This window comes from Felis catus, chromosome C1, assembly GCF_018350175.1.
Source record: "Felis catus isolate Fca126 chromosome C1, F.catus_Fca126_mat1.0, whole genome shotgun sequence".
Lineage (NCBI taxonomy): Eukaryota > Metazoa > Chordata > Mammalia > Carnivora > Felidae > Felis > Felis catus.
In genome coordinates this window covers 80,871,951-80,891,199 of record NC_058375.1, presented here as the reverse complement: position 1 = coordinate 80,891,199, position 19,249 = coordinate 80,871,951, and the positions used below count along the sequence as shown (strand labels likewise).

The 19,249-nt window shown below is 45.8% G+C and overlaps 1 protein-coding gene across 3 annotated transcripts in view; it reads right to left on the bottom strand.

The window, feature by feature from the left end:
* The window catches only part of TLCD4 (TLC domain containing 4), a 71,461-nt gene extending 53,180 nt beyond the window's left edge, over window positions 1-18,281 (bottom strand). The window contains exon 1 of one of the 3 annotated variants that reach the window (XM_023258929.2): window positions 18,146-18,281. The gene's annotated coding sequence lies outside the window, so the exon portion shown is untranslated. Of the gene's footprint in view, window positions 1-16,536; window positions 17,294-17,683; window positions 17,829-18,145 lie in introns of those variants that run through there. The other 2 variants (XM_011284847.4, XM_019837482.3) reach the window with 2 other exon arrangements.
* Window positions 18,282-19,249: the final 968 nt, after the last annotated feature.

Genomic DNA, 19,249 nt, shown 5'->3' with positions numbered 1-19,249 from the left:
ACATCTGTCACATGCCCACCAGCCAACTCCTGTGCCAGGTCTCGAATACAAAAAGGGACACGCTTATAGGCCAGTAGGGAAGCAAAGACACTGATCACTAGCACATAAAGTGCCAAGCTCAGGGTGCTAAGGGAGTATTCCCCACTTTCTGTGAAATAAATACCCAACAGAGAGGACACGTAAACAGTGAGGAAATAACGGAAGGTATTTAGTGCAAACCAACAGGACATCTTCTCTTCTGTTAAAGTCCCAACAAGACTCTTTAAGGCTGAAGTGCAAGACTCAGTTCCACCAGCTGAATCTAGAACTACCAACCTGGAAACACAATGATTACTCTCACTTCCCATGTTCGTTATTCTCTTGTAATACAAGGGCTTCCCTAGGAAGTATGCCACTTCCAGACACATGCAGAACTGCACTCCTTCCCATTCTGACACAGCATGAACCACTGCTGTAGTGATCAGCAGTAAAAATGTTAAAGAGGAAAAGGTCTTGTGTGGTTGTCTTTAAGGGCAGCAAGGAAGGGGGAAGCTGGGAAGAATGCTTCCTTGTGTTTAGCATTCCTTTTCCCGTCCTTCCTAAGTTCCCTTTCCTATTTCCCACATTGATTCCAAACACTCACTGGACTTAAATCTTCAGTTCTCTCTCTCTTATAATAGATATGGTTCCTTCGCATTTCACCAAAAAGTGGAGGCTGTCGAGCATGAACTCCCTCAAGTGTTGAAATGTCTACCTCCCCTGCCCCAACCCAGAACCTCTTCTTTGCACTCTATAGGCTCTGCCTGGGTATATGACCCAAATCTTTAACGTAGCTTCTGTTGTGTGCAACCAAACCTCACCATCCCCCAGCATACTAGTCCTGGATGATCACCTTCCCTCTGGATGGCTCCTTAGGGGCATCTTGGAGGCCCCATGGGCTCTACATGACTCAAGCTGAACTTAATCCCAAACCAGTACTTCTCCCAGAGTACCACAGCTCAGAGAATGGTGCTATCCACCACACTTTCCCATCTTCCAATCTAGAATAGCTCAGTCACTCTGGTCCCCTTCCTATCCCTTATTCCCACAATTAACTGACTGTCAAATCCTGGCAGAATGAAGAATACCAAATGAAGGATAACTTGATTCCAGGAGAGTTCTGAAAGTTCCTCTTGAAAGCTTTATGAATAATATGAAGAAATGTGGCTGGAAAACAAAATTAGGTAAATCCAGAGCTAGCTGAAAAACTAGAAGCAGCCTGTGGATCAATGAGCTAAAATAAACTTGAGAAATATATTCTAATATCCCATAAGGTTCTTTTTGGTTTGTATTAGTAACATTTTTACAAATATTTATATGATACTCAACCTGCACATAATGCAGAGCTGGGAAGGATAGCTAATGTAATGGGTTAACAGAATCAGGTTCCTAAATTCTCTTCATAAGTGGAAATAGTGAGTCCCAATCAAAAAGAAAAAGTATAACAGGAATAAATTGTCCAAAGGCAATGCCTAAGTATAGGACTTAACATATTGGCTACATCTCTCTCTCTCTCTCTCTCTCTCTCTCTCTCTCTGACACACACACACACACACACACACACACACACACAGTGGAAGCCTCAGCAGTTGAAGATACACAAACCTATGAGAGATGATAATGTAATGAAGATACTAATAACAAAAAACAAACTTCAGGCTCAGGTAGTTAGCATAAAAATGTACCTTTGGATCAAGACACTTACCAGTCCCACTTTACTCTGAATTAATCACAAACCATTGGGAACAAGATTACTTAGAAAGGACTCAAGAGCATCCTTCAAACATCTTCATTGTCGTGTAAAAAAGTAAAAGATGGAACTTATTCTGCATTACTCAAAAAGGCACAAATGGGCAAAAATTACAGGGAGAGGAGAGTTCAGCTTAATTCAAGGAAGAACCTTCTAACAATTTAGAGGTGCCTGGGCATCCATCACAGAAGAGATAAAAGGACATGGGGTGGGGGTGGGGGTGGGGAGAGAGATGTTGAGCCCAAGTCTAGCCTTCAGAGAGCTCTCAAAGATTCTGGGATTCTAGGACTGAACTGAACTTTGGAATCTAAAAAGGCAATTTTGGGGGCGCCTGGGTGGCGCAGTCGGTTAAGCGTCCAACTTCAGCCAGGTCACGATCTTGCGGTCCGTGAGTTCGAGCCCCGCATCGGGCTCTGGGCTGATGGCTCAGAGCCTGGAGCCTGTTTCCGATTCTGTGTCTCCCTCTCTCTCTGCCCCTCCCCCGTTCATGCTCTGTCTCTCTCTGTCCCAAAAATAAATAAACGTTGAAAAAAAATTTTTTTTAAAAAGACAATTTTGCATTAAATACTACATAACCTTCTAACAGTCCATCATTTAGATTTTTAAAAATCACAACTACATCTGTAGGAAAACATTAAGTACACGTAACATGATGGGACAAACACAGGCTCAGTCGTGGTCTTGGGATTGAACCTTATTCCACTGCTTGCTGTGTGACCCGGGACAGATTTCTAAATTTGCCTTATCTGGCCCTCAGTTTCCTGCACAGTGGAGGTAACAGCAGTCCTAACCTGGTACAGCTGTCCTAAGGCACAAACCACATGTGTGCTAGATACTTAGAACAGTACTCAGCATATAGTAGACACGAAGTTTCTGCTTCCACCGTCATCCATCCCCGGCAGCAAGATGGCATGCAGTTTCTGGGTCTGTTACCACTCCAGCCAAGGGTAACAAGACCAGTGTCTGGCCACTAGCCCTAGGCCCCTAACTCATCCCTGTTTACATCAGTCAACACACACCCATGCAGGCAGACCCTACTGCAGAAATCTATCCTCTACCACGGGACTACCTCTGTCATGCTCCAAAGTTCCTTGCCGGCAGCCACCTGACCCAGTCCCTCTCTCCCTCCACCTCTCCAACCTGTCCACTAAACCCCCTGGGGCTGCTGCTCCCCACCCATATCCCCTGCCTCTCCTCCACGTGCTCTGAAGACACTCCTCCTCCCCAGCAGCCCCTCTCAGGGAGCGGATGCCTTAGTCTCCCACACTTCAGAGTCAGGAGGCCAGCCTATATACTCTTTGCTCCTTGTGGTCTCCTTCAGGCCCTACTCCTCCATTCCCCTGCTCCCTGGAAACACCCAGAGTGTTTTGGTCCTACTATTCAGTAATGCCTCCTCTCCCCCTCCTCAGTGTTATATTCCAACCTCCTGAACATTTCCTTCCATTCGGGGACTTTGGTCTCAGTTCACTGATCTCCTCCAGCCCTGATATCATCCTGAGTGACTTCTTACTATGTAGGAGGCCGAGATTTCCTTAACAACTCAGTCCTTCTTTATCAGAAATGGCACCTCTTCCATGCCACCTCAACCAATCAGGGACCTTTATTGTCCCTTACTCATTGTTTATCTGCCTCAGAAACAGCATTTCAAGTATTCCCCTGTTGACATTTCCTTCAGGTATGCTCAGTATTACAACATTCTCAAGACTACTTGACCTCTTTGCTTGTTGCTAATGCATTAGTCCTTTCCTCTGTTTTATTTCCCTCTTTCATCAGCTTAGATCCTAGAGACCATCATTTCAGTAATACTCTTACTAACACCCCACATTCCCTTTCCACTGCCAAGAGCTGGCAAAACTCCAACCCCAGAGCTGCTCAACTATTTACTCAGTGATGAGCCCTAAACAATCAGAGCGCTGTTGGGAAATGTCACATACCCGCAGAGATTTAGGCTGGTGAGTGAGGAATGACAGTGGGATCAAACAACCCTCAAGGCTGCACAGGGCTCCCACGCACTGCCTAGGCCAACCAATCCTTTCCCACTCCACAAATGATTTTCCAAATCATCTCTACTTTTCAAACCTCTAACCATCCACCCCCATTCTTAACAGATAACCCCCATCTGACTTCACACACACACACACACACACACACACACACACACACACACACACACAAATAGAAGCCAACATATGAAAACACTACCTGCACAGAAACTACCTGCACCTTCACCCATCTGTCCTTCCACCTCAGGGCAAGCTCTCTAACCCGTGCACTTTGAATCCACCCTTTCTGGCTGCCTTGGGAGTCTTCTGCTCCCCATTACCCTTTATTCTCTGCAACTTGATCTTTCTATTGGCTACTCCCGAGTTAACTCTCAAACTTCTTCAGCTCTGAGGTCAACCCTCACTTCCTCAGAGAAGCCTTCTCCAGCTCCAGCACCAGATCTAGTCCCCCTCCCCTCATCTGCTCTCAGAGTGCCAAGTCCCTCGCCTTTACAGCTGCAATTTATTTTTAAAAATTTGTTTTTAACTTGAGTATAGTTGACACACAATGTTATATTAGTTTATGTGCACAACATAGCAATTCAACAATTCTGTATGTTACAGCAGGCTCACCACAGGCATAGCTACCATCTGTCACCATACGACATTACTGCAGTACCACTGACTATATTCCCTACACAGTGCCCTCCATCCCTGTGACTTATTCCTTAACTGGAAACTTGTGTCTCCCTCTCCCCTTTCCCCATTTTGCCTACTCCCCACCACCCTCCCCTCTAGCAACCATCAGTTTGGTCTCTGTATTTATAGATCTGATTCTATTTGTTTGCTTGTATATTAATCTGGTTTTTTTTAGATTCCACATGAGTGAGATCATATGGTATTTGTCTCTGTCAGATGTAGCTGCAATTTCAATGAATGTCTCCTTCCCCCAGAGAAATGTGAGCCCCATAAAGGTGGGAAACATGAACATTTTCTCCCTCACCACTGCATTCCTATGCCTAGTGCAGGCCTGCCATATAGCATGTGCTCAATAAACGTCTATTAAATAAAATGACAATAACAGATACTCATATTCTTATATGTGCTTTTCATTCTGCTAGTATCTCATCAGCAACAGGTCCCTCATTTTACAGTGTAGTCAGAACATTGGGAAAACCTGAGAACATATTTCCTTCAAAAGGAAAATCACTTCAAATGTCCAAGAGCAAAAAGTACCCATCAATATTTTAAAGTGACCTAATACTGAATAAGTGCTTCAGTCCATTTGTACAGCTGTAACAAAATACCACAGACTGGGTGGCTTATAAACATCAGAAATTTATTACTGCCTACAGTTCTGGAGGCTGGAAGTTTGAGATCAGGGTACCAGTATGGTTTGGTGAGGGCCCTCCTCCAGGTCACAGGCTTCACCTGGCAGAAGGGGCAAGGTGGCTCAAGTGGGGTCTCTTACAAGAGCACTGATCCCATTCATGAGGGCTCCACCCTCATGACCTAATCACTTCCCAAAGACCCTGCTGGCTCATACTACCACCTCCTGGGGGTAGGATTTCAACATATGAATTTGCAGGGTGGGGAGGGGAAAACAAACATTTAGGTCATAGCAGTAGCATATATAGTTTGTCTACCCCAAATTCCTTACAACAAATAGTATGTGTTCAAAGGTTTCATAATAATTATCATCTGCACTGTATTTTCATACTCTTACCAACTACAGAAGTACTTACTGATTTATCTACCATGTCAGTAAGCCTAACATGTGAAAGTGTTTTAAAAGTGTCTACTTGCAAACTATAAGCCATTTTTATTTATTTATTTATTTATTTATTTATTTATTTATTTATTTTTCAACGTTTATTTATTTTTGGGACAGAGAGAGACAGAGCATGAACGGGGGAGGGGCAGAGAGAGAGGGAGACACAGAATCGGAAACAGGCTCCAGGCTCTGAGCCATCAGCCCAGAGCCCCACACGGGGCTCTAACTCACGGACCGCGAGATCGTGACCTGGCTGAAGTCGGACGCTCAACCGACTCGCCACCCAGGCGCCCCACTATAAGCCATTTTTAAATGAACACATGACTGCAGAAGATGAGACATTTACCAAACCAAACAAAAACTCTTTCAAAAAAGCCATACCAGCACCTCACCTATTCATTCTGGTTTCTGTTTGCATTTACACATGGGTAAATGCTCATCTAAGTGCTTGTGAAATGTTAGTAATTAACGGAGACAATAACACCCCCCCTTAGTAAAAAATAACTAGCACACTACCCACTTTTGTCTTTTTATTCTTGTAAAAACCATTAAACATCTAATCAAATATGTACAAAGCTCTCAACTAACTACAGTTATACTTTTTGTTTTTTATTGTCATTACTGTTATTTTCATTCTACATCAAAAGCTATATGAAAAAAAGTTAGGAAAACTATGTGCAGAAACATTCCACCTCCTTTCATTTCCTGAGTATCAAGTGCCATCAGCATTAGTGTGAAGGTCTACCAGAAGGCAGCTACATAAGAAATCAACCTAACTTCCATAAATCCTCCAATATTCATGGTACTGCTTTTTAAACAGAAGCAATGGGAAGAAAATGAAGACTAAACCAGGAAGGAGTAAGGAACCCTATATTAAAATGATTAAATTACACTCCCTTTCTCAGATATATGATGATACTTAAGATTTAACAAGGAACTGCTCATGAGGATAAGAAAAGAATTCTCTATGGCTCTTCCCTGTCACTTAAGATACTAAACTTTGAATAAGGGTATCCTTTATATTTTTCCCATTCCTTCAATCCTTTTTCTTCCAAGAGCATATAACAGAATTCAAATCAAAGAGAAATCATTCAATTCTCCATGTTACACACCCTGGCAATGGACACCTCCCTGAAATTTTTTTTGTTTATAGATTGTCTTAATAACAAAATTTTAAATATTTAAGGTTAAAGAGTCATACTTTTCTACCTGACCTTTATTTTTCCCATCGTCCTATGTAATAATTACAATCACAGGATGTACAAGCAGGAGGGAGGCTAAAATTCTGTTCCCCAAACTGGCTCTGTAAGAGACCCCCCACACTCAGGGGCTGTGGGGTGGCCCCATCTTGCAACAACTTGCAGAACTGTTGTAATAGCTAATTCATATTGCTACAAATCACTTTAGTCCAAGATTTCCCTTTTGTCTCCTTATGCTAGTGCCTTCTAGATCTTTCTCTGACCCTTCTCATTGTTTTTCAAAATTTCATATCCCAGAGCTTCTCCCTGCCCCTCTCACATGTGCTCATACAGTACTTTCTCTGTATGTATTCTTATGCAGACCAGTCAAGAAGATTCTGTAGTCTTCTTTTTAAAGTTTGGTTGTTGTTGGGGGGTTGGGAGGTTGATATTTTTTCACTCAGCCCAGAGTCCCCACCATGACATTCTGGCATAGCAAGGACGGGTGGGTATCTCCTCCTTAACCCCTCCCTGAGAATTCCTGCTCTTTCAAGAAATAATTTCTCTCCTCTGTTTCCTACAGCACTTGATTAGGTCTCCCTTCTATTACAGGTTTTGTTTGTTTGTTTGTTTGTTTTGTTTTGTTTAAGAAGGCTTCATGCCCAGCGCAGAGCCCAATGCGGGGCTTGAACTCACAGCCCTGAGATCAAGGCCTAAACTGAGATCAAGAGTCAGAAGCTTAGGGGCACCTGGGTGGCTCAGTCGGTTGAGCAACTGACTTTCACTCAGGTTGTGATCTCACAGTTCGTGAGTTTGAGCCCCATGTCAGGGTCTGTGCTGACAGCTCAGAGCCTGGAGTCTGCTTCAGATTCTGTGCCTCCCTCTCTCTCTGCCCCAACCCACTCACATTCTGTCTCTGTCTCTCTCAAAAATAAATAAGCATTTAAAAAAAAAAAAAGAGTCAGAAGCTTAACCAACTGGACAATCCAGGTGCCCCTATTACAGGTATTTTCAATTAGGATTTTAATAAAACATTTATTCTTATTTTCCTAACTTATGCTCATTTATACTTTTTACATATTCTGGCTACTAACTTAAAAATAAATAAAATGAAATCTAATATAGTTAATCTATGTTGTGTCAACTTTTTAAGTTTTTTGTCTTATTTACATTTTTTTATTTCATTTTACACCTACTCTCTGATATGGGATTTGTTTTTTAATGCCTAACAAGAAGTATAAGGGAGTGACAATTGAAAAAAGGCCACCTTCCCCAGCTTTCCCTTCTACTCTGCTGGTTCCCAGCCCCCAATCCACCATAGAATTCTCCCCTTAGAAATTCAGTTCACTTTCTAGGGCCTTAAGCCTGAGAGCACAGATGGCACATTTTATTTACTTGGTAAATGTTTCCTAGCATCTCAACCCACTTAAAAGTTTATTGTAAAGAAGTTTTTGTTTTTCAAACCTAAGAGCTCCAATGGTAGCCATTAGCTTTTGGTTAAACCAGAATGCCTTAAACCAAGAGACAACAGTAATTGGAAGATCACACAAATACAGTACTTGGCACAAATAATAAGGGGTTGAAAATGTGTACAATTGGAGGTGTCACCTTTAAGGAAATCAACATTTCAAATACAACAAACACACTCTCCTAGTCTTAGAAGAGGTTAGCGTGTGAGGAGCCCTACAGCTGAAGCAGGTGGTGTCATGTCACCTGGGGGACTCAGGAAGAGGAATGAGGTTCTGCAGCCAACCTCTACCCAACTTTGGATGTCCTGATTTCCCTGCAATTCCCTTTCTGGAAGGGAGCCTCTTGGCTTGGGATATCTCTTGGGTTCCTGCCAACACTGTGAAATCAAGGAAAAGCTGGACAGAGCAAGATTTTTCAAAATATGTTTTGTTCCTTTTCTAAAGGAATCACTGCCAAGCAAGCTGGGAAATCAGAACCTAAGGAGAGAGGGAGGTCCGTCCCACCTTCAAATTGTTGATCCAATTCCCCCTGAGAGAGTCTCTGGGATGCAGGGAAGTGGCTGAGGTAGAACAAAGCCTGCCTGCCTTCTATGTTTCTCTCTGTTCGCCTGCTCTATACAGGAATCAGAGACAATATTAACTGCGTTAGAGGAGCTGAAGAACAATTGAGCAAATCTCCCACCTGTTGAGTCTTAAAATGCATTTCATTCAACTAGAGAGAGACCTAGAATCAAATCCTAGTCCCAGGATTTATCAAGTTGCCATGGGCAAGAAGAATATGACCTTTCTAACTTGCAAGTCCGATGAAAGGGAGTAAGAAGGCCTACAGTGCAAGAGGGTTGTCTGGCTTACGTGAGATGAAATCAATGCACCAGGCACAGTGCTCGGCACACGTAGCTACTTGTGATAATTCCTCAGTAGTGTGACATTGCCACCCCTGTCACCCAGAAGTGGAGTTTATGTCTCTGCCCCCATGAATCTGGGCTGACCTTGCCATCTGCTGACACGCAATCGGTAGGAGAGAGGCTGTGAGGTTTCTGAAGCATAGGTAGGCCTCAAAAGACCTTGCAGCATCTGCCTTTTGCTCTCTTGAGCCCTGCTCTAAACCTGCCACGTGAAGAAACCTGTCTAGTCTATTGGAGCATGAGACCACCTGGAGAACCAAGACGCCCAGCTGATAGACAACACTCAGTACGGGCTCCCAGCCTCGCAGGCAAGCCTGTTTCCATCTTCCAGCCCAGCGGACCCTCCAGCTGAATACTGCCATACGAATGAGCCTAGAAGCGGCAGGGTAACTGCCTGGCCACCCACAGAGTCACGACAAATAAGAAATCATTGTTGTAAACCACTAGGTTCCGGGGGTGGTTATTCAGGAATACATCAAAACACCACTCAATAAAGGATGGCACTTATTATCACCACCTTTTCCTAACCAAGAAATGTTACACCCATCTCTCAAATGTTACCAAGTCACAGCGGGATAGATATTTGGTATCTGAAGCTGTGTCATCGTTTCCCTCTCCTTTTTCACCTTTGGCTTAGGAGCCCGGCAGCTTACCTTCACCTCTAATCTGATTGGGCGGTGTAGTGGCTTAAATGAGAAGACAGCCAAGGAGTTTCTAAATTTTCTAGGTGAATTTTCATGCTGGTCCCTAAGGGCCACTTAACACCCTTACTAAGGTACTTTGAGAGCGGTTTCTCTTCTGACCTCTTCCCATAGATTGCCTTTGCCAAATGCACTGTTTCCCAATACATGTGGCACTTAGCAGCCTGATTCAGTATCTGGTTTGACACTTAATCAGGCAGCCGAAAAAATCTGAACACACAGACACGTTTCTCTGAAACACTTCACAAGCTAAGAGGTGATGTGCAAATCAGTCACACGTTGCTCTGGGTGACCTCAAGGTTAACACTGACAAACATACAAACCTCACGTTTAACTTTAGGGTAGGTCCTGTTAAAGTACCTCAGCTTGACCGACAGACTTGGTAACAAAGAACTGTCCTGGGACGATGTTCTGAGGCAAGACTTAAGTGGATGTGGTCATGGAAACGCAGACCCAGGTGGCTCATGAGAGTGGAACTTTCCCAGCTTCACAAAACAGGGTCACACTGCCCCAATCTGTAGACCTCTGAGTCTTGCTAATACTCTCCCATGCTACCACCTAGTAATAACTGAAAGCTTGGAGATGCTCTCAAGATTTCTTGGAATGATGGCTCTGGGCCTTCTCACTTGCGGAGCTCCTCAGTGTCAACACATACCATCCTTCCTGCATGGACCAACTGCAGACTTGGGCATGTGTGTTTTTAAGAGGAAAATATCTTGTTCATTGTTACAGTCCCAATACATTAATGCCATTTAAACATAATCCTCACGGGGCACCTGGGTGGTGCAGTCGGTTAAGCGTCTGACTTCAGCCAGGTCACGATCTCGCGGTCCGTGAGTTTGAGCCCCACGTCAGGCTCTGGACTGATGGCTCAGAGCCTGGAGCTTGTTTCCGATTCTGTGTCTCCCTCTCTCTGCCCCTCCCCCGTTCATGCTCTGTCTCTCTCTGTCCCAAAAATAAATAAATGTTGAAAAAAAAAATTTAAACATAATCTTCACTTCTGGGAGGTGGGTGAGGGGCAGGGGTTAAATAGGTAATGGGGATAGAGAAGCGCGCTTGTCGTGATGAGCACTGGGTGATGTACAGAAGCGCTGAATCAGTAAATTGCACACCTGAAACTGACATTATACTCTATGTCAACTGGAATTTAAATAGAAACTATAACAATGGGGGCGCCTGGGTGGCTCAGTCAGTTGGGCATCCGACTTCGGTTCAGGTCCTGATCTCATGGTTTGTGAGTTCGAGCCCCATGTCGGGCTCTGTGCTGACAGCTCAGAGCCTGGAGCCTCCTGCTTCGTATTCTCTGTCTCCCCCTCTCTCTGCCCCTCCTCCACTTATGCTCTGTCTCTCTCTCTCAATAATGAATAAACTTTAAAAAAAATTAAAAAAACTATAACAATAAATATCCTCACTTCTTGCTTTGTAAGTTGCAAGGCTAGTAATCTTAGGGAAGTGGGTTCTACTCACAGAAATTCCACTAAGATTATATATCCTGTACTACCTTGTAGAAAACATGGTCTAAGAATAATACCAGATTGCTACTTTCATTGGTACTCCTAAAGCTCTCTCTGGATTAAACCCATGAATTTACCCCTCACCCTAATGACTCTTACTGAGGAGGGCCAAGGTATGTTACCCCTCGCTAGCAAGGAGGAACAGGACATGAAATGGCATCCTGTAGCAAGGTCACTAGGTTTTGTACAACACTGGGGACATTGTTGAGAATGCTGGCCATTGCATATGCAGTGTTTTCTTGCTGAAAATCCAAAGAAGTTTCTCTCACCTCCCAGAATCAGGAATAGATGGATTTCTCCAATTTGGTTTCTCTTCTGGACCCCTTAAACCTTGCTGTGGGCTATTTGTCTCTTCTCCTAGGCTGCTGCAAAGCCTACAGCCAGAACTTGAAGGTACCCTTACAACCTCACTCATAACTCCGTCTTATTTTCTTTTGGCTTATTTTTCTTTCTCATCCTAAATCTACTGTATCTTGTCATATCGTATGGATCTTTGTAAGCCATCCCAGATCACTTTTGGAACAAGGTAGGGTATAAATAAAACTAAAGGCATTATGGGGTGCCTGGGTGGCTCAGTCAGTTAAGCGTCCAACATCGGCTCAGGTCATGATCTCGCGGTTTGTGAGTTTGAGCCCTGCGTCGGGCTCTGTGCTGACAACTTAGAGCCTAGAGCCTGCTTCGGATTCTGTGTCTCCTTCTCTCTCTCTCTCTGCCCCTCCCCCACTTGTGCTCTCTATCAAAAATAAATAAAATGTAAAAAAAAAATTAAAAAAAAAAACTAAATGAATTATAACCAGTGTTTATGCCTAGCCCCCCCCCCCACTTCAGATGGGGAGCTCCTGGAAGCAAGGGCTGTGCATTGCCCCACTATGTGTCTAGCACTCTACTTTTACAGCTGAATGAATATTTGGGGAACTAAATGGTAGAATATGTAAATTTTGATAGCACTGTGTTAACTAGATTATAAAATGAGCAGTATACTGATGATTTCATCTTTTATCATCAAAACAAATGCACAGATGTGTGAAAGGATGCATGTCCAAGGGTGTTTAATATAGCATTCGAAGAAACCCTAAGGTCCAATGATGGGGAAATGATTATACTGGCACAGCCACACCATCACAGCTTACACAGACATTCAAATGCACAAGATGATACAGAAAGGCATTCACCATTCACTATGGAGTGGGGGGGGGGGGGGTGGAAAGCAGGCTGTGAAATAATACATATTTCATAAATACCTAACTGGATTATTTTGGCATTTGTAGAGAAGAAGGGCTGTGCCCCCAAATTGCTACCTGGCTGTGTTTGGGAGTCAAACCAGAGGAGACAGCAGGTGGAGAAAGGGGAAAGTGTGAACTGTCATTCTCTTCAGTGTTGGCTGTTTTAATGGTTTTTCTTTTTCTTTCTTTTTTTAATGAGCAAGTTTCGCTTTTGTCATTTAAAAATAAAGAACACTGCAGAAAACATGTAGCGACTTGAGGTTTTTTTTTTTAATTTTTTTTTTAACGTTTATTTTTGAGACAGAGAGAGACAGAGCATGAACGGGGGAGGGTCAGAGAGAGGGAGACACAGAATCTGAAACAGGCTCCAGGCTCTGAGCTGTCAGCACGGAGACCGACGCGGGGCTTGAACTCACGAACCGTGAGATCGTGACCTGAGCCGAAGTCGGCCGCTTAACCGACTGAGCCACCCAGGCGCCCCGCGACCTTAGGTTTTAAAGCATTCGCCAATCCTCAAGATGCCTAACGTCTCGAGGTTTTGGTTAGGAGATCCTAAGCTGGGATACTCCCAACCAGCTGCCCTTCAGTCCAGGCAGCCAGGCCTCCCAGGTGGGCAACTTGGTTCCCCCCTCTTACAGCCTTCATCCCACCTTGGGTTCCTCCACTAAGCAGGTAGGAAATTGGACTGTTTCCTGACATTCACACACGGTTTTAAAATTTGAAAAGGCAACGAATCTTTCTCAATTAGCATACAGCCGAAGTCTTTACAAGTCCTTAAAATAGCAGGTAATAAATTAGAAAACATTTAAATTCTTTAACTGTCTCAATGTTTTTGCAAGTATTAGAGCAAAACATGTTAATTGAGCAAGACCAGTTTGGGGAATTGTGTCCCTAAAATGTTAACACTTTGTAAAGGAGGATGGGGGGTTAATTGTTCTAAATTTTTTCCTGAATGAAAATTCCTTCTTCCCCATCGCACCAAATACATATATACCAAATAGAAGTTTTCTCTGTCTTCAAAATGTAATTTTGAAAGGTATTTTTAAGCCTATTTGTAGAAGGTAATTAAATTAACTTGACCAAGATAGATTCTCCATGTCCGCAAAATGTAAAAATTAAATCAAAACCAATGTATTAACCCATCAATGTACAGTTATTTCTAGGGTGGCCATGACGGGATATGGTGGTGACCAACACAACACAGGCCAGAATCCAACCACGGGACTCTATGCAAATAGTCAGGTGGACACCGCTAAGTCCAGAGCTCAGAGGTAACAGTGGAGAAAGCATTAGATATATATACCAGACAGCTGAAGAGAAGTAAAGCCACACACTGAAAACATATCAACTGAGGTAAGAAAATCAAACAAAGCAAGGATGAGTCAAAGGGAGTCTCCACCTAGGTCAGAATATGGATGATGAAAACAAGCAAATAAGGAGGCAACCAGAGTGAACCCTGACCCCCGTGCACGTTTTCTTCTGTGCTCTGTTGTGCTTGCCCACTGGTGATGGTGTCAGGTGGAGGAGGCAGGTGGTAAGTGTTCTGAAAAGGCGATCAAAGGCGTGCAGATACACTGCCCCTCATTAACTCCAGGCCACAGATCCTGGAAATTAGCTCAGGGATGCTGCATGCTGCCTCACCTATTTCTCCAAGAAGCTTTTTTTGGCAATCCCAAAGCCTATGGATGATGATTCCAGTTTGATTGTAGATCTTGAACTAGAGGTCTAAGGAAGCTTTGATAACCTAACCCTTTTACACAAGGTAATGAGAGTACTTTTCCATTTCTCTGGGAGGCAAGCAGCTAATTTCCTAATGAGTTTGATCAGCACATGGAGTTTTGAAACAACACACTGCACTGACTTCTTCTGTAAGAACTTCTCAAAGCTGTGAGGAAAGTTATGAGCCTACACTTCGCACTATGAGCCCCTCTGCTCCCTATCCAGCTGATGAAAGTGGACGTGGCCTAAATCCACCAGCCAATTTGTTTTGGATCCATTTGTCCTCTTCACCTACAGAGAAAAATCTGCTCTAAAGACACTGTTTTCAAATTCAAGTTTACTCCTTCCACGCTACCTTTTCCCTCAAAACCATTTTGCTTTGAAGTGGATACAATTGATAGGAAGTCCCCTTTGGCACCCGTCCATCCAGGTGCGTTCACTAATGTGAGCCCTGCATGAATGAGCATACCAGATGGGCTCCCACACTCCCACCTGTCCTATGTGGACCAACAGGGGTCCAGATTTCCCGATCAACTCTGTGCTCTCCTCCACCTCCTCCAGCATCTCCAACCCAAATGCAACCTGTTTATCCATCCATTAGGCAAATGGTTTCCTGACAATGGACTCTGATCCACTAATAGATGATGAGTTTTTCAGAACACTGAATAGGAACAGAAGCATAGAAACAGAAACCAGAATGCGGTACACAAGAGAGTACATATTGTTTCATGAAACTGGTTTCAGACTCACACATACTTACTTCTGTCCTGGGTCGCAGTGCAAAACCCATTCTGTACTGTGTTGTAATCCAAAAACGTTTGAAACACTGCTATAGACAAGCCTTTGTCCCTCTAGTCAGACTCCCCCCCCACCCCACCCCTTGCTATCCGTCCCACTGCTCAGCAACTCTCTTCCTCATGCTGGCTCAAGCTCTGAACTGACTTCCAGCTGTCTTCTTTACCCGCTGTTTTCACAAACCTTGGCCTTTTACAATGATTCACAAGCTCCTTCTCATGTAGCCACAGGATTGCCTTCTCCTTGAACAGACCAATGTTCTGAGAAAAAAACAAAAAATCCTTTGCTATTCCTGCCTTCTTTTCAGGTCTGGGATCTGCTTGCAGAACATCCAACTGTCTCCCTATGAATAACAAACCTCAGAGCAGTAGGACTCCATTTCTTTGTGTGCTACCTTTCATCTCCAACAAGAAAAAACCACCACCAAAGTCACTCTCACAATACCTCAGATTTTCTTACAAAATGAACCTTGCTTTCCTGATGTAATGCATTCTCTGGTGTCATACGTTCAGTGCCTGATAGCAATGGCAGGTGAATATAGCTCATCTCGAGTGGTGAGTTAAAGTCTGGTTCCCATCCTTGAGAACAGATGGTTACTCCACCTCCATATTGCTATCTTCTTCCACTCACAAGACAAATGGAAGGAGGGAGAGCACAGCAAGGTGGCTCCACGCGTGTGGTGGCATCCTTTCCTCTCTCAAGGACGAGAGCACAAGCTGTCCGGCACAGTTCCACCACCCCCTCCTGCCCTCCCTTGTCCAACCGCCCACAATTCTCGCCCAGACAATTAATTCATTATCTTCCTCCACAGAAAAAACTAGTTTGCTGTATCTTCCTGTACACTGTTCAGTTTACTTTTTTCTGCCAAAATGACTACCCCACTTTTTAACCTTCCAAGAGATATCAAAGCTAAAAGGAGCCTTAATGTGTAGGATATGGGACACTGATCTGAGAAGAAGGGGGTGGGGAGACATGGAGGTCTGAAGTTTTCTGCTCAGTTTCTTCTCAGACTTGGAAGGCCAGCTTGGAGGGAGAAACATAAGAGCTGGGTGGGCCTCTTTTAGAGCACCGGGGGAGGGGAGGGCTGCACTAGACTCAGAATGGCAAGAGACACTCTCTGAGGGTAAGGGAGAGAAGGAGAGGTCACACCTAGGGCACATTCTAGAATTTGCCTGCAAGCTCCACTACTCCCTTTCTGTAGCCCGACTCCTTTCCCACTTCCCAGTCGGGATTCCAGGGCCCCTTTACTACCTCTCTGGTTGCTGGGATGGCCCTCCATCCCCTCCCAAGTCGCCACTTCCTCCTCCCAACTCCGTTGCTGGGAATGCTCTCAACCAGTGTAGCTCGGAGTTACGTTTCTGATAGCTCCCTGCTCCCAAGGCCTCCGTCTCCCTTGGTAATCAAATCAACCTCTCTCCATGGAGGTTTCAAAAAAGCAAGGAAAAGATAAGCCAACTCTTGCACCATACCCCCAGGGTCTTTGAGAAGACCCAGCTTCTTTGGGTTACCTTCAGCTTCTTGACCTTCAGCTTCCTAGGCACCTCCAAGTGTACACAGCTTTAGCTGCAAAGAGCCTTTATTCTTTCCAACAAGGTCAAGAAGGCTTAGACTGAAATGCGTAGGCATAGAAAGCTCATAGTGTACACAATTATGACCGCTGAGCGGCTGGATGCCAGGTGCCCAGCTCCAGCAGGTAAAACTCACAGGAGATCACACAGCAAGGATCCCAACGCTGGAGGGAGGTATTGCAGCAAAAGGAATTGCAGGGGCAGGAAGAAAAGAAGCACTCTCCAAATACATTCTCCGGATCATCTGATGATGGCACAGGAGCAGGGAGGTGGTAAGTCATCCGAAGTCCACCGCTCCCCACGCCATTCTTTCCAATTTTCTAGCACGGCAGGGGGCCACGTGTCTAATTCAGTTTCATCCCTCCAATTTAAGGAAAAGATTAACACGGGGAAAAAATTCTCTACTTCACACGTAAAAGGAAACTGGGATTCTGTCATGTTACCTTCACTGGCTCCACAAAGATGAAGCTGCATTCTAGCCTATACCATGTGCCCAGACGGCAGTATCTTTCTTAACACACACACAATCCAAGATCCATTTGTCTCAACTCCGCTTACGACTGAGCGAAGATTTCACCAAAATGACGGTTTCTTCCTGCTTCACATGTTAACTCCCAACATCCACACAAACTCTTCCATCTTGTCCCCAAACTGGTATCAGATTCATTTCAACCTGGTCACAGATCACTCTTTAAGAACAATTTTATAATTTCACATTAAAATGTGAGCTAAACTAACACTCAGATGTGTACTTAAAAAAAAAAAAAAGAATACTGGCTAGCAACAGTGAGCCTTTCTTTAATGAACTTTGACAACTCAAAGTACTTTCACAGAGGGTTTCCCACCCTCTTGGGCTGTAGGAAAATGCTAGCATTAGGGATCCCATTTCAAGGCTGGGTAAGCCGAGGTTCTCAGTTCAATAAACTTGAGGGGGTTACAATGGTAGAGCTGTAAACAGAACCCAGCCCCTTTCCCACTAGACCCTACTGCGTGAGGTGGCTAAAAATGGGACCCACTTGAGAACTACAAGGGTGAATAAAAGCTTGTTTTATTTAGTAGAGGGGAGGTGGGAGAGGGGGAGACTTACCCACTTGATGCACCAGACTATGTACCGGCCTCTAACAAGAAAGCTTTCCCTGGCTGCCCCCACGCACCCATCCCTTTGAGCTGAGACCCGAGAGGCAGCGCCGGGCAGACCCCGCAGCACGAATCGCGCACACCGGGGGCGGGGGCGGGACGCGGAGCGCCCGGGCGGCGCGGGGCCGCGGGCCCCGGGACACCCGCCAGCGCCCCGAGCGGCGCCCGAGCCCGCGGGGCCGGGAAGATGCTGCGCGGCCGCACACACCTGCTGCAGCCCGCCCGGGCGCCCCTGGCCGCCTCCCGCGCTCGGGACGCCCACCCAGCTCCGGGCGCCGGAGCCCGCGGCCGCGCTAGGCCGGGGGCGGGAAGCCGCGGCGCCCCTGCCCGGGGACTGCGCTCGGCGGCGCGGGGGAGCCGCGGGGCAAAGCGAGCCCGCCCTTTTCCCCGAACCCCCTCCAAACAGCGTCACCTGTGCCGGGTCCCGGGGCGACTAGCGCGCGGGCGGCGGCTGCACCGGGCCGGGGAGGGCGGCGGGTGGTCACGGGCGCCTGGTCAGCCGGCCCGGCCCGAGGGCTGGCGCCGGCCAGAGCCGCCGCTCGAGATGCTCGGCGGGAGCCAGGGGAGCCGCGGGCCCCGGGCCGCTTAGAGGAGCAGTCACACGGAGGCTACAGCTACCGCCGCGGCCGCCGCGCCCGCCCGGACTGCGGGCTCGGGTTACCGCAGAGCGGCTTCTTAAAGGGGCCGCGGCGGCTCCGGCTCCGGCTCCGGCTCCAGCTCCCGCTCCGGCTCGTGGCGGCTCCGACCCGCGGCCAAAGGGGGCGGGGCCCCGAGGCCAGCTGTGGGGCCGACCTTCGGGAGCTGGGACTTGGGTCCCGGAAAGGGCTCGGAAACGGGAACACCCAAGGCGGGCTGCGGTGGGATCGTGCAAAACCCACCTCGCTAGGGACAGGGCGTGCGGTGCCTCGGTTTCCCAAAACAAGTAGCGAAACTAGCAAGTGACGAGAACGGTCTCAGTCCGCATCCGCAGCGGTCAGTATCCGGGCTCGCCACGTAACCCAAATTCTTTTCAGATTATCAATTTATATTGTATTTATAACAGAAAGGAGATGGAAGAATAACTGCTGGTTTTTCATGCCACGTCTGACTTGGCCAAATCCGAGTCAGCCCTATTCTTGCTTGGGGCTGCAGGTGCACTCCAAACTGGGTAGGGGGCGTGTGGAAGAGGCACGTTCTCTCGGAGCAGCCTCCTCCGGAATCCCTGAAAAACCCTAGAGAGTGCACTAGCAAGGCGCCTACACCCAACACCTGGAGCCCCTCTGCTGTCAGGGTGGGGAAGTAGGATTTGATTTTTGGTGCTGGTAGAGAATTCCAAGTTGTCCAGCGCATAAAGTTTGCCATTCAATAGTAGCTCTTCTGACCTACTAAATAGAGCCTCAAAAACCTTCAAATGTTCTGGATCAACAGGATGGAATTGTTTTGAATAAAACAAAACAATGAAGAAGTACATTTAGGCTGTTATAGTTTGTGAAAAGTGATCACAAATATTTTCTCAGAAAGAGGTGAGTTCTAATGT